We start from the raw sequence: 16,677 nt of genomic DNA, 5'->3' as shown, positions 1-16,677 counted from the left end.
ATTGCAGACAGAATGAACCCAAGATATTTCATGTTTTGTTGGTCAACTTCATTTCATTTGTTAACATACATCCATTCCTGAGTTTCACACCTGCAATACATTAAAAAAAAAAAAAAAAGGTTGGGACGGAGGGAATTTAGGGCTAGTAATGAGGTACAACAATTAAATAATGATGTGATTTGAAACAGGTGATGTCAACAGATGACTGTAATTATGAACTGGTACAAAATCAGTATCCAGGAAAGGCCTAGTCTTTGAGGAGTAAAGATGGGCCGAGGATCTCCAGTTTGTTAACAAATGTGTGAGAAAATTATTGAAATGTTTAAAAACAATGTTCCTCAAAGAAAAATACAAATGGATTTGGATATTTTACCCTCTATGGTGCATAATATCATTAAACCGTTCAACGAATCTGGAGGAGTTTCAGTGTGTAAAGGGCAAGGGCACAAGCCTAAGCTGAACACCCGTGATCTCCGAGCCCTCAGACGGCACTGCATCAAGAACCGTCATTCATCTACAGCTGCTAGAACCACATGGGCTCGGGATTACTCTGGAAAACCTTTGTCAAGCTACAATACAGAGTTACATCCACAAACGCCAGTTAAAACTTTACTGTCCAAAAAGGAAGCCTTATGTTATCTGTGTGCAGAAGCGCCGTCGACTTCTCTGGGCTCTGAGGCATCTGGGATGGACCATCGCACAGTGGAAACGTGTATCGTGGTCAGATGAATCAGTATTCCAGGTCTCTTTTGGAAGAAATGGACACCGAGTGCTCCAGACCAAAGATGAAAAAGACCATCCAGACTGTAACCAGGAACAAGTCCAAAAGCCAGGGTGTGCCATGGTATGGGATTGTGTCAGTGCCCTTGGCAAAGGTGACTTACACTTCTGTGATGGAGCATTAATGCAGAAAAGTACATCGAGATTTTGGACCAACATATGCTGCCGTCAAGACGATATCTTTTCCAGGGAGATTTCAACAAGACAATGCAAAACCACATTCTGCACACATTACAAAGGCGTGGCTGTGGAAGAAGAGGGCGTGTCCCGTCTGTCCCCAATAGAGAATGTGTGGGGAATTTAGAAATGAAAACTATAACGATGACGACCCTGTACTGTTACACACCTTAAGACCTGTTTGCAGGAAGAATGGGACAAAATATCACCTCATCACTCGGTGTCTTCAGTCCCTGAACATCTTTTAAGTGTTGTGAGAAGGAATGGGAACATTATAAAGTGGTAAATGCTTTATCATTTTTGAAATGTGTTTATTTTGGAAAAAAACAAAGTTCATGAGGTAAAACATCAAATAATGTGCTGTTGTATTGTTCTGAGTGCAATACAGGTCACAGACTATTTATAAATCATTGTTTTCAGTTTTAATTTCAATTTCAACATACCATCCCAACTTTTTCTGTATTTCTCTATCTTTCTTTCTCAGTTTTCCAGTTAAATAACAGCAAGGAGTTCTTCAGCGTCCATGGTTCCCAGTTGCCTAGCAACAGTGCTTTCGTGACTTTAACCACTTGAACTGGAAGTGTTGCGTCTGTGTGATGGCCTGCGTATGAAGCACAGAATCATGATTTCACCGTAAGGAGCCGACAGTTACGGCTTGTGTTTAAAGGCTCGACAGTGGCTCTGTGTCAGTCATTTCATACGCAACAGAACTGTGTCTAATTATTTCGGCTAAAAAAATTCACAAGAAAAACAACACGCTTTTATATTATGAAAAATTTCTCCTCGAGGTTCATCGATGAACTGGCTACGCTAAACTGCCACTTGGTGTGTGTGTGTGTGTGTGTGTGATTCCTGAGAGTATTCCTGTTCCTGTGTCACACCCAGTATTCCTGGGATACACTCACAATCCTTTTACTGTGTGTGACAGAATCCACATAAAATCTCTCTCTCTCTCTCTCTCTCTCTCTCTCTCTCTCTCCTATTCATTTCCATGCAGTTAGGTTAACATAGGACAGCCTTGAGCTAAAGTGCCCAAGAGTGTACATTCGTTGTACATTTGTGCAGTGACAATAAAGGCATTCTATTCTATTCTATTCATTACCTTATTTTTTACATATTCTTTCTTTCTTTCTCCTTGACAACTGATTCTGTCCATCAATTGATCTTTGTCTTTATTTATTAATTTATCTGTTAATTTATTTATTTTTCTTTCTCTCATTCCTTCCTTGATTCTTTTGCTTTCATTCTTTCTTTCTCACTCCTATTTCCATCTATCAGTTGTTCACTCACCACCTCTCACTCTTCCCTCATTTCTTTCTTTCTTTCTTATTCTATCGTTCTCATCTTCCTCTCTCTCCTCTTATCCAGAACTTCTGTCAGCTATCTCTCTCTTATTCATTTCCTTGATCTTATTTTAAATTTTTCTTTCTTTCTTTCTTTCTTTCTTTCTTTCTTTGACAACTGCTTCTGTCTACCACTTGATCTTTGTCTCTATTTATTCATTTATATCCTTATCTGTTAAATGTATTTTTTCTCTCTCAATTCTTTGTATTCTTTCTTTCATTCTTTTTTCATTCTCTCTCTCTCTCCTATTTTCACCTGCCCCTCTCACTTTTTTCCTCATTTCTTTCTTTCTTTCTCATCTTCCTCTCTCTCCTCTTATCCAGAACTTCTGTGTCAACTCTCTCTCCCTCTCTCTCTCTCTCTCTCTCTGTTCATTTCTATACCCAACATTCCAGAGTAAAATTCACTTCAGGTGATGAAGCCCAGGACAATTGACACCGGGCCATTCATCAAATACAGATGCCTGTGTGTGTGTGTGTGTGTGTGTGCACGCGCGCACGCACGCACACACACGCACATAATGGTTTGAGCTGAGTCTAGACACAATCACCGGAGCCTGACAGGTATCATAAGCACCACACACACACACAGACACACACCTGCACCCACACACACACACAGCACAGTTACAGCAACGGCTCAGATGTTTGCTGAGAGGAGTAACACTCCTACAGATTCTCATTAAAAAACAGAAGGTGGACACACACACACACACACACCACTGTATAAATCAGTGATGCAGCACTCTCAGTCATTCAGCTCAGGGGAGAAAGCAGATGAGAAACGCAAAGAGACTGAACGAGCAACAGAGAGACAGAGAGACAGAGACAGAGAGAGACGAAGACTCTCACTGTAAAGAAAAAAAATCTTGAGCACTGAACACAATGACGCAGCATCTCTGCAGACAGACAGACAGACAGACAGAGAGAGAGAGAATGGGAGAGGGGGAGAGAAGAGAGAAAAGGGGACAGAGAAGGAGGGAGAGAGAGAGAGGGAGAGAGAGAGAGAGAGAGAGAGAGAGACGCCTACCTGTGTGCAGGATGCTGGTTTTCAGTGCTGCACAGTGAGAGGAGGCAGAACCAGACCAGGTGGACCTGAGAGAGAGAGAGAGAGAGAGAGAGAGAGAGAGAGAGAACAGATGAGTCCAAGGAGTCCTAGATGTTGGCTCTCGTGGTCATGTGACCTCCGTGGCTGTAGTAGGCGTCGTCCAGAAGCACAGAAAAACTGAGTCTCCTAGAAAAGCTTAAGCACAGAGACTCCCACTCGCATGCTGCCTGAGCTCCACCTTACCATCTCTCTCTCTCTCTCTCTCTCTCACACTCACACCAGCACCAGGCAGCCTGCCACTACAGCAGAGGAGGGAGTCAGTACACACGTGTGGGTGTGGGTGTGTGTGTTACGGATGTCAGGACTCATTTTAAATATGATGCAATAATATTTTTTTCAAATATTGTGCATTTCATGGCAGAATGGAGCACTGAAATCGACACACTGTGTTAGAGATGAACATCATCACTGTTCGAATATTATCCAGATTCCTAACATTAAAAAAAAAATCACATTATAATTGTTATGACCTAATGAAAGTATGTCATGTTAGCATTTTTTAGTTATTAAATTAAAAATATATATTAAATATTATATTCAAGGTGTACATTTCTCCCAGGCACTACTGAAGTCATTCTGAATCCTACATAGTGCACAAAACAGAAATAAACCCTATGGCGTGAGAATGCAAGGAGTTTACGAGGTGTGTGTGTGTGTGTGTGTCCTGTGTGAACGGGAGCCACAGCACTACAGCATTAGGGAGCTAAACAATCAATGAGTCACTCCAGCAGAAGCTTCCAGAAGCTGAATGAAGCATGAACAGCTCTGCTGCCATCTGTGTGTGCTGTGGTGTACTCCAGCGCTCAATACACACCCTTCTCCCTTCATGACTGCTTTCCTACTGCTGCGCTCCACTTAACTCAGAAGCCAGAACTCGGAATTATGTCACCTCTGAGTGAAACACGCCACAAAACATGGACGCCTCGGTGTTCGTCTTTTGTTAGCGACAAAAAAAAGCTAGCTAGCTAAGTGGATTGTGAGCGATTATATACAGTATTTACTCAATCAAAATAGTTTACTGTACAGTCAGTGTGACAGATTTAACAAGCCGAAATGTCTTTATGCTGTTTGACGTAAAGCAAATACTTGTGTATATCATGTAACGAAGTGTTTCTTTGTTTAGCGGTGATGCTGTGAGCAGCCATTTTGATTTGCTGAACTCAGGGATTGAGAAAACAATCCCAAGGAGGAATTCCTGACTGAGGGGCATTTCCTTTTGTCAGAAAATCCGTGTTTTGTCAGAAAATCCATGAATGCAGAATATAACACACATTGAACTGGAAGTCTGCCCCCCCTCCACACACACAATATTATATATTATTATACATACAAGACACTTTTTTGATGGAATAAAAGCATGTGTTCTATTCCCTTTTGGCAGGTTTCATTCATTTGGTTTGATCGTATGCGATATTGTTAGCATATCGCTTATCCGATGTGTATTATGTCACTCTACCCGATGGAGAATGAGTGTTGAATATGGTTTACAATATTGCATGGTTGTCAAGACAACATGAGGTCACATGTCAGAGCTGATGCGAATATTCAATGAGAAGCGTTTCTGCTGTGCATGCGCACAATCATTTCTGTGCTCGCAGGAAAGAGAAAGACGCACTGAACCACTGAAAGAGAAAGCATACCAATGGACATTGAAAAACTGGAAAAGAGGCATATCGGAGACGTGAAACTTCCGCGCTAGCGAGCGACTGTGACAATTTGTAAACAAACATGGCCGCCAGAATTTTGGCTGCCAGATCGCTCCGTTGTATGTAGCTGTCGATGTGGATTTTAAAAGTAACTCAGTAAATTATAGGGGGAAATGAATACTTAAGTCTGAGTGAAAAATACTGTGGCGAGTAAGCATGGAAGAAGAGTCTGGAGACAGAAATCTTAGTTTCTTGGTCGTTAGCCTGTGCTACTTGCTCTTGAGAGCATTGGGTTGACTGCTTTATTAGCATTCACTACCACTACTGATGAACACTACACCGGCTGGAAGCTGACGTCAATGCCGCACTAACAGTGCCAACTTGTGGGTAAGCTAGTGTTGGCATTTGAGAATGCTAATATGAAGAGTGTGTGTCTGGAAATAATAATAATAATAATAATAATGGGGCGGCACGGTGGTGTAGTGGTTAGCGCTGTCGCCTCACAGCAAGAAGGTCCTGGGTTCGAGCCCCAGGGCCAGCAAGGGCCTTTCTGTGTGGAGTTTGCATGTTCTCCCCGTGTCCGCGTGGGTTTCCTCCGGGTGCTCCGGTTTCCCCCACAGTCCAAAGACATGCAGGTTAGGTTAACTGGTGACTCTAAATTGACCGTAGGTGTGAATGTGAGTGTGAATGGTTGTCTGTGTCTATGTGTCAGCCCTGTGATGACCTGGCGACTTGTCCAGGGTGTACCCCGCCTTTCGCCCGTAGTCAGCTGGGATAGGCTCCAGCTTGCCTGCGACCCTGTAGAAGGATAAAGCGGCTAGAGATAATGAGATGAGATGAGATGGTGGCACGGTGGTGTAGTGGTTAGCGCTGCCGCCTCACAGCAAGAAGGTCCGGGTTCGAGCCCCGTGGTCGGCGAGGGCCTTTCTGTGTGGAGTTTGCATGTTTTCCCCGTGTCCGCGTGGGTTTCCTCCGGGTGCTCCGGTTTCCCCCACAGTCCAAAGACATGCAGGTTAGGTTAACTGGTGACTCTAAATTGAGCGTAGGTGTGAATGTGAGTGTGAATGGTTGTCTGTGTCTATGTGTCAGCCCTGTGATGACCTGGCGACTTGTCCAGGGTGTACCCCGCCTTTTGCCCGTAGTCAGCTGGGATAGGCTCCAGCTTGCCTGCGACCCTGTAGAACAGGATAAAGCGGCTAGAGATAATGAGAGATAATAATAATAATAATAATGTTGGCTGGCTTTTTTTTTCGTGGTATATCAGATATATTCCATTCAGCTCCTCATCTTCAACTCGTTCAGTATCATACTAGCTGAATGGAATATATCTGATATACCACGCAACACCAGCCAATATTATTTAACTATAAGGACCTTAAATATACGAAGTAGAGACCTCAAAAAAACAGAACTGCATTAGAGGAGAGAACACGACAAAAATGAGCATCTTTGTCTTCAAACCAACCAACACATACACCATACTAACACACTTCTTACACCCTAAAACCCTGCTGCAGCCATTTTTTGGTCCCTGTTTAATACACTTTCTTGGATGAGCTGGGAGTCGGTCCTCCTTAAATTCTGTGCCTGATTGCTTTTGCTGTGTGTGGCGAGCAGCTGAGGATGACTAGATAGAAGGCAGGATTTTGAAAGAAACACATCCGAAGGCACAGCTTGAGGAAGAACAGACCCGGACGTGGATTACTGGTGTGGATACGGTATATCAAGTGTAGCTAATGTAAGACATCTCCTGCCATGATAACCATAAAGGTCTTTATGATATTGAACTTTCTGCTGTACGTGATATATTTGGCCACGTTTTCTCCATCAGCTATTGTGCATTCAAAACTCCATTCAATATGACCAGATGGTATTAGTGCTAGCTTCCTGGAAATTTTAAGTCACTACAATTTTTTCTCACTTGCTCGCCATTGGCCCTGAAAGACTGAGAAAAGACATTGAGAAAAATGGCGAGGAAAAAAAAAACCATAAACCCATATATATATATATATATATATATATATATATATATATATATACAGTATATATGTGTGTGTGTACAGTTGTGGTCAGAAGTTTGCATACAGTGACATGAATGTCATCTTGGATAGAACTGTTCTTTTTGTGGCAGAATGATTGTAAAGCATACATCTTTAATTAAAAAAATAACTAGAATTTGGTGTACAAGTTATAATTTTCTTTGGGTTTTCTGAAATCAACACAGGGTCAAAATTATACATGCAGGGTCAAAAATTTACATACACTCACTTAGATTATTAATTCAGAGGTACTGAAACTTCCAAAATGTCTCTTATCTTGCCAAGGCCAAGGTCTCTTAACTTCCTGTTAGTGATCATGATTGATTACAGCTGGTAGCTTCTCTGTGCCTTCATAAAAAGGGTTTGTTTACAGCACTCATTGGATTGACTAAGACACAATAGAATGGGAAAGTCCAAGGAGCTCAGTACAGATCTGAGAAAGAGGATCACAGATGTACACAACTCCGGAATGTCTCTTTGAGCCATTTCTAAACAACTGCAAATTCCAAGATCAGTTCAAACAATTCTATACAAGATATTGTCAGGTGTAGTCACTTTGCCAAGCCACTTTGCTTCAAGAAAACCCAAACTGTCACCCTCAGCTGAAAGTAAATCGGTTTGAATGGTCAGGAACAACCTGGGAACCACCATGGCACAGCCCTGCCATGAACTGGAAGCTGATAGATCACTGTCTACAGTTCAGATCACCATGGACTAAGAGACTGCTATCCAAGAAATAACCCCCTGCTCCAAAATTGACACCTTCAAGCTTAACTAAAGTTTGAAGCTGACCACACAGACAAAGAAAAAGCCTTCTGGTCAGATGAAAAAAGCTGTATGGTCAGATGAGACAAAGATTGAGTTGTTTGGCCACAATGACCACCATGTACAGAGGGACACTGTACCAGCTGGTGGTGGTGGTGGTAGGATCATCATGCTCTGGGGCTGTTTTGCTACTAGTGGAACTGGTTCATTGCACAAAGTGTATGGAATAATGATGAAGGAGGACTATCTCAGAATTCTTCAGCATAAACCATCAGAAACTTGAACACGACTTGGGACTTGGGAGTTACAACAGGACAATGAACCCAAACACACATCAGAGCTGGTTGTGGAGGATAAAGCAGGCGAACACTGAGCTTAAAAAAAAGTCCTGACTCCAACCCTATTGAAAATATATGGACCGTGCTTCTAAGTCAAGTCCATGCCAAGAAAAAAACTAATTTAATTGAACTCTCCCAATTCTACCATGAAGAGTCGTGAAATATCCAATCAGAATTCTGCCAGAAGCTTGTTCATGGTAAACAAAAATGCTTGGTCAAGGTGAATCTTGCAAAGAGACATTTTACCCAAATATTAGGTGTCCTGTATGTACATTTTTGACCCTGTACGTATGTATAATTTTGACCCCATGTTAATTTCAGAAAACCCAAAGAAAATTAAAACTTATGCACCAAATTCAAGTGTTTTGTGTGTGAAATGACAGCAAGCAAGTCGTGAAAAATGTTATAATAATAATTATTATTGAAAAATAAAAAAGATATGTTCTTACCATCAAATACTTCATATTTTGTTGCTTTTTTATTTTTTGGGATTTTGTTTTTATGTAGAGCTTTTATTTTGTCCTTAGTTGATTCAGCAACATGCACTGTCATTTTTTTTTCTCTATTCATGGTATATGAGCTGATAGCTTAGTAGTAGAGTAGCCAATCAGAGCACGTGATTGCTCATATCTAGTGAATGTGGAGATATATATATCACACTTTTCTGGGATATGGCAAGTACCATGATATCAATTTCTAGCATGTTTTGCAGCTGATTTGATGTTAAAATGCTGTACTAAATCTTTAAAATTGTAATTCATTGGACAATGTGCAACGACAATAAAGATATATGCTAAAATGTATCATTACTTATGATTAGACTTCATTAGAATTATTAGAATGTATTATTTTCCCATTTCCAGTTTTGTTTATTGTAATAAAAGTATTAATTTCAGACATTACATAAAGGTTTCATCAAACTTTTTTTATTATTTACAGTTTTTCCCTATTGTTTTGTTTTTGGTTTGTTAATGCAATTCTTTTGTTAACAAACCCATATATCATGATACATAAAATGTCTCTAAGTATTAGGATATGATCCCGCCGGGGTCATATCACCGACCCTACTAGCAAATCATGCAACTAGACCAGGAAACACAGGCAAGGCAAACCAACTGGTACACACACTGATTAAAGCTCGACTGCCTTTCAGATTTTTCGAGTGTAGGTCATAAAAAGAATTTTCCCGACACCCAATTATTTTTGTTTAGTGGACCGAAAGCTACTGAATTCAAATCACAGAGTTCCAATTTTATTCGGCTTTTTTTTTTAATAGAACAATTAATTAATTTAGGGTCATGTGTCCCTAAATTCTCAGCTATTTTTTCCTGCTTCACCATGACCCAATACAAGATACTACATCATGCATCACGTGGTGGGCTTTCCCCGTTCACGCAAGGCATTGTGGGATACAAATTTGAAACAGGAGAGAAAAATGGAGGACGTGAGTGTGCGAATGAAACATGAAAGACCGACTACAGTAACGGAAAGAAAGCAAGAAGAAAAGACGTTATGTTCTGTACGAAGGAAAGGAAACACAGGACCAAACTAATAAATATCGGCGCTCAGCGAGCACCTCGGTGTGATCAGCTGTTCGTTTAGCGACAGAATGATGGAACTGTCAGTGCACGCTCAGAGGTAAACCTGCGCATGCGCACACAGACTTCCTCTGCTTGACTGCGCGAAGCGAGCGATTTCATGCACATTATTTGCTCAGGAATCCCCTCAAATTAAATAACTTCCCAGCCACAGAATGGCATGATATATTGTGAGATATTACAGAAATAAACATATGTCACAATGACCACATTTCAGAGGGAACTAAATTTCACCGATTTTATGAAATCGAAAAGCCGTCTAGCTTTAAAATCAGACTAATTACATCGGACAGGTGTGAACAATCCCAGGGGCGTGGTCAGGGCAGAGCTAAAGCAGCAACATCTAAAAAAAGGTAGCCAGAGACAGGAAGCAATAAGATGAGTTCCCGATACTGAAAGAGCTTCAATGGTGTTGGACTGAAAAGGCTTAAATGCCAGATATTCACCTTGCATATTTCTTAGTCAGGGTGAAGAAAACAAGTGAATATCAGCATCCTGGTGTGACATGTTAATGGAGGGCAAGTAGCAGTGCAGTCAACAGCACTTCAGTGATGAGATATACCGTACACTGCAACCTTGCTAAAACAAACTCTTAGTAAGAACTTTCACATACTGTGGGGAAAATAAGTATTTGATACACTGCCAATTTGTTTTCCCACTTACAAAGAATGGAGAGGTCTGTAATTTTTATCGTAGGTACACTTCAACTGTGAGAGACAGAAACTAAAAAATAATAATAAATCCAGAAAATCGCATTGTATGATTTTTAAATAATTAATTTGCATTTTATTGCTTGAAATAAGTATTTGATCTCATCTCATTATCTCTAGCCGCTTTATCCTTCTACAGGGTCGCAGGCAAGCTGGAGCCTATCCCAGCTGACTACGGGCGAAAGGCGGGGTACACCCTGGACAAGTCGCCAGGTCATCACAGGGCTGACACATAGACACAGACAACCATTCACACTCACACCTACGGTCAATTTAGAGTCACCAGTTAACCTAACCTGCATGTCTTTGGGGGAAACCGGAGCACCCGGAGGAAACCCACGCGGACACGGGGAGAACATGCAAACTCCACACAGAAAGGCCCTCGCCGGCCCCGGGGCTCGAACCCAGGACCTTCTTGCTGTGAGGCGACAGCGCTAACCACTACACCACCGTGCCGCCCATAAGTATTTGATACAATAGAAAAAAAAAAAAACCAGAACTTAATATTTGGTACAGAAACAATTACAGAGGTCAGACGTTTCCTGTAGTTCTTGACCAGGTTTGCACACACTGCAGCAGAGATTTTGGCCCACTCCTCCATACAGATCTTCTCCAGATCTTTCAGGTTTCAGGGCTGTCGCTGGGCAACATGGAGTTTCAGCTCCCTCCAAAGATTTTCTATTGGATTCAGGTCTGGAGACCGGCTAGGCCACTCCAGGACCTTGAAATGCTTCTTACGGAGCCACACCTTAGTTGCCCTGGCTGTGTGTTTCAGGTCACTGTCATGCTGGAAGACCCAGCCATGACCCATCTTCAATGCTCTTACTGAGGGAAGGAGGTTGTTGCCCAAAATTTCACGATACATGGCCCCATCCATCCTCCCCTCAATATGATGCAGTTGTCCTGTCCCCTTTGTAGAAAAGTACCCCCAAAGTATGATGTTTCCACCCCCATGCTTCACGGTTGGGGTGGTGTTCTTGGGGTTGTACTTGTCCTTCTTCTTCCTCCAAACACGGCGAGTGGAGTTTATACCAAAAACTCTATTTTGGTCTCATCTGACCACATGACCTTCTCCCATGCCTCCTCTAGATCATCCAGATGGTCATTGGCAAACTTCAGACGGGCCTGGACATGTGCTGGCTTGAGCAGGGGGACCTTGTGCGCGCTGCAGGATTTTAATCCATGACGGCGTAGTGTGTTACTAATGGTAATCTTTGAGACTGTGGTCCCAGCTCTCTTCAGGTCATTGACCAGGTCCTCCCGTGTAGTTCTGGGCTGATCCCTCACCTTTCTCATGATCATTGATACCCCACGAGGCGAGATCTTGCATGGAGCCCCAGACCGAGGGAGATTGACAGTCATCTTGAGTTTCTTCCATTTTCTAATAATTGCACCAACAGTTGTTGCCTTCTCACCAAGCTGCTTGCCTATTGTCCTGTAGCCCATCCCAGCCTTGTGCAGGTCTACAATTTTGTCCCTGGTGTCCTTAGACAGCTCTTTGGTCTTGCCCATGGTGGAGAGGTTGGAGTCTGATTGACTGAGTGTGTGGACAGGTGTCTTTTATACAGGTAACGAGTTCAAACAGGTGCAAATAATACAGGTAATGAGTGGAGAATAGGAGGGCTTCTTAAAGAAAAACTAACAGGTCTGTGAGAGCCAGAATTCTCGCTGGTTGGTAGGTGATCAAATACTTATTTCATGCAATAAAATGCAAATTAATTATTTAAAAATCATACAATGTGATTTTCTGGATTTTATTTTAGATTCTGTCTCTCACAGTTGAAGTGTACCGATGATAAAAAATTACAGACCTCTCCATTCTTTGTAAGTGGGAAAACTTACAAAATCAGCAGTGTATCAAATACTTACAGTATTTTCCCCACTGTATAATCAACTAAGTTTGTGTCCCCCATCTTTAGTGACAATGAGTTGGCGCCTTCAAGTAAATTTAAAAAAAAAAACATCACTGTGTCATATCCACGTGTCTTGGTGCTCGGAGCACACAGCACCCTTTGGACTAATTACAGTACTATGCACCTGTTCCGGATTAGAGTGCAATCACAGCACATGCTTATAAGGACTCTCTAAACACACTGACTTGTCAAAGTATACACACTGTACTGAGTGTCTCACATTACCAGTCCTTGTATCTGTGTATCGCCTTTCTGGTTTTGACTTTGTTTTCTGTATTTGGACTCTGCCTTTCGTCTTTGCCCCCACCATTCTGTTTGTGCCTCTCGTGACCATTGCCCGTTTCACACCCCTGATTTTGTCTTACATTTTTGCCCTGTTTGCCTGCCTGTTTGCAAATAAACACTCTTCCTGCAATTGCGTCCATCATCCACCTGCTTACATGACACACTGAGGCCCTGTCCACACGGCAATGGATTCAGGTGAATCTGATAAAATTGTTTATCGTTTCGGCCTGGCGTCCACACGGCACCGGCATTTTGGTCGCCCCAAAACGAAATCTTTTGAGAACGGGTTCCAGAGTGGAAAGATCTGGCAACGGCGCCATTGCGAAGTCGCCTGGATGAGTAGAACGGATTTGTTTACGATGACGTCACAACCACATGTGCTTCACGCCGGGTAGAAGTGTAACGAACTCGATTACAACGCGCTTACAAAATATTTTCACTGTGAATATTTATTGTGTAATGGTGCAAAGTGAGAGAAAGAGAGAGAGAGAGTGAGAGTCAATCCCGCCAGCAAAAATAGGGAAAAAAAGGAGTGATCTCACCTCTTCAGATGTTGGTTTAAGTCCTACAATACATTCCTCAAAAAGGGCGTAGAAGAACAAATTAATCCATCAACGTGTAGCATTCAATTTATTCCGGACCATTAAAGACGCCGCCTTCCACGTAGAATCATACGTCATCCTCGCCGCCATATTGGATGGGTCAAAGCGGAGAATAAAGATGCCTCATTCATGTGCTGCGTTTAACTGTACCAACAGGTTTGCCGTCCAAACAAGATCACATGGGATTACCTTTCACAGGTGAGACTGGAAAAATACTTTTCATTGTATTTGGTCATTATAATGTAATTTTACGAACAGATTTTTCTGACTTTGTGGCTAATATGAAGTCTTGCGCATAATAGTTTATGCGCATGCGTCCTTACTTCTTCTGTTGTTGTGGTGTCTCCGATGGGACCGTCTTACAGCACACCTAGAGGTGTGGCATGTGTATTGCATCGTTTTCAGCAAGCGTTGTGTTGCCATATGTACCTGATATTTTACTGATCCGTTGCCCATGTGGACGCAATATTTTTTTTTAAAATCTCGTTGCCGTTGTCGTGTGGATGTAGCCTGAGCCATGTGCTCCTCTTCCCACCAGAGGCAAACAATAAGTAATCAAGTCTGCAGTCAAGTTAATATGTGTTAATGCCATAAAACAAAGGCTTAACGAGCCTCGTTTAGGTGTTGATCACTAGCAATTATCAAGAACAATGATCTAAGGATCGATAATAGGATGAAATGACTGCTGATAATGCTAAATTTAACACCTAGTTAAAGCTCAGCAGCAGTGTTTTTATACCCCCCGCCCCGCCCCGCCCCGCCCTGCCCCAAGGTGCAACATAAATGGCATCATCTGTGATTTGCAACACATGAATGAACTGAATGGTGAAGATTTAGAAAACATAGCGAGTCAGTGGGTGAACATTGACAACAATACACCGTTAACCTCCGTCATTTCCATAACAGATGAAGAAATCATCGCCTCCATTTGTGATCCTTTAACTCAGGCTACGGGCGGCATGGTGGTGTAGTGGTTAGCGCTGTCGCCTCACAGCAAGAAGGTCCTGGGTTCGAGCCCCGGGGCTGGCGAGGGCCTTTCTGTGTGGAGTTTGCATGTTCTCCCCGTGTCCGCGTGGGTTTCCTCCGGGTGCTCCGGTTTCCCCCACAGTCCAAAGACATGCAGGTTAGGTTAACTGGTGACTCTAAATTGAGCGTAGGTGTGAATGTGAGTGTGAATGGTTGTCTGTGTCTATGTGTCAGCCCTGTGATGACCTGGCGACTTGTCCAGGGTGTACCCCGCCTTTCGCCCGTAGTCAGCTGGGATAGGCTCCAGCTTGCCTGCGACCCTGTAGAAGGATAAAGCGGCTAGAGATAATGAGATGAGATGAGAACTCAGGCTACATCCACACGACAACGGCAACGAGATTTTTTTTTTAAAATATCGCGTCCACATGGGCAACGGATCAGTAAAATTTCAGGTACATATGGCAACGCAACGCTTGCTGAAAACGATGCAATACACATGCCACACCACTACGTGCGCTGTAAGACGGTCCCATCGGAGACACCAGAACAATAGAAGAAGTAGACGCATGCGCATAAACCCCTTCTTCTGTAGCATTACCCACATAAAGTTTTGATTATTAATCAGTAGCGTAAAACGAAAGACGCGGAAAGAGGAATGAACAGGGGTAGATGGAAGCCGGTACGCCAACATTCTGATATCCTCCAGAATTCTTTAATGGTCCGGAATAAATTGAATGCTACACGTTGATGGATTACTTTGTTCTTCTACACCCTTTTTGAGGAATGTATTGTCGGACTTAAACCAACATCTGAAGAGGTGAGATCGCTCCTTTTTTTTTCCTATGTTTGCTGGTGGGATTGTTTTTGTTTTTGGAAAGCGCACGGGCGGTGCACGGTTTGGTACTGCTTCCACAGTGTTTGGACTAAAGACTCTGCCCTAAGGGCTATTCTCTCTCTCTCTCTCTCTCTCTCTCTCTCTCTCTCACTTTGCACCATTACACAATAAATATTCACAGTGAAAATATTTTGTAAGCGCGTTTCATGAACCAAGTTATAGGATTTGTTGACAACTCGCATCGAGTTCGTTACACTTCTACCCGGCGTGAAGCACTGACAGTCATGTGGTTGTGACGTCATCGTAAACAAATCCGTTCTACTCATCCAGATGACTTCGCAACGGCGCCGTTGCCAGATTTTTTCACTCTGAAACCCATTCTCAAAAGATTTCGTTTTGGGGCAACCAAAACGCCGGTGCCGTGTGGACGCCAGGCCGAAACGATAAACAATTTTATCAGATTCACCTGAATCCATTGCCGTGTGGACAGGGCCTCAGTCAGCGAGCTGTGATAGTGACTCGGAAGGAGAAAGTGCCGAAAATTTCACAAATAATGTGAGCGTTTGGTGTGACAAGTGGGTCCATTTCAGTCTTATGAACTTTTTGGTATAACAAACTATTTGGACATTCCCCAAGGAGTTCATTATAGCAGGGCTACAGTGTAATATCTTGACTGAAGAGCAGAAAAAGCTTCTTTACATAGCAAAATGCTAATAATAAACAGTTCCTCCATGTTGGGTCTTATAAACGGATATGACTTCGTTCATGTGCTCATTTTCTTTTGACCCAAGCTTCAAATATCAATGGATTTGCAGTATTGAAAAGAAATCAGAGATGGTTTATATGAAAGGTATGATGCGAAATTAACCGTAATTGAATGCAAATCATGTTTTGTGAATATTCCATTGAAGTGAACATGCTTTTTCTTCATATCCATCATGATTGCTACTCTACACAGGCCTTCTCTCAGGTGATGGCATGTCTTCAGGCATTTGCCTGTACACTCATGTTTCATGATAATCTATAATAATGCTTCAGAATTGTGACAACAGCTTGCTGAGCTAGAGCACAATCTACTCAGAGCTTCAATCAGGCCGTGGCCTTAAGGCAACCATAATGAGAAAGCTCTCTGCATGAAAATGTAACTTTCTGAGCTATTAGTTACAAAATATCATGGCTTAAAACCATGAAAAAGAGGGAAATGATAGAAGAGAGAGAGAGAAGTATTGAAAAATGAAAAGATGGTAATAATTTTAGCACTGTAAAAATATACCTTGTATTTAACATGGTGGGAAATCGATACCATCGATTCACCTTCCCTAAAGACTAAGACTAAATGCACACATGGACTCATTTAGCTAATAGAAGCAATCTGAAACCAAAGTTATTTAAGTGGGTTTAGAGAACAAAACTTCTGTCGGTAAACAGCCAGAGCCAATCAGTTCATCCCAAAGGAGAGTTATAAGAAGCATAAGTGAAAGAGACACCATTGTTTTTCAGATTTTCATTCCTGTGAAAGATGTGTCTGAGCAACCTCACACAACAGTCAACAACTGGGAATAAAACTACAGT

The 16,677-nt window shown here is 42.2% G+C and overlaps 1 protein-coding gene across 1 annotated transcript in view; it reads right to left on the bottom strand.

Moving 5' to 3' along the window:
- Positions 1–16,677, bottom strand: part of map2 (microtubule-associated protein 2) — a 349,408-nt gene that overhangs the window by 202,691 nt on the left and 130,040 nt on the right. The window contains exon 2 of the mRNA XM_060928995.1: positions 3,331–3,395. The gene's annotated coding sequence lies outside the window, so the exon portion shown is untranslated. The remainder of the gene's footprint in view (positions 1–3,330; positions 3,396–16,677) is intronic.

Source organism: Neoarius graeffei, chromosome 9, assembly GCF_027579695.1.
Source record: "Neoarius graeffei isolate fNeoGra1 chromosome 9, fNeoGra1.pri, whole genome shotgun sequence".
Taxonomy (NCBI): domain Eukaryota; kingdom Metazoa; phylum Chordata; class Actinopteri; order Siluriformes; family Ariidae; genus Neoarius; species Neoarius graeffei.
This window is presented reverse-complemented; position numbering and strand designations above follow the sequence as displayed.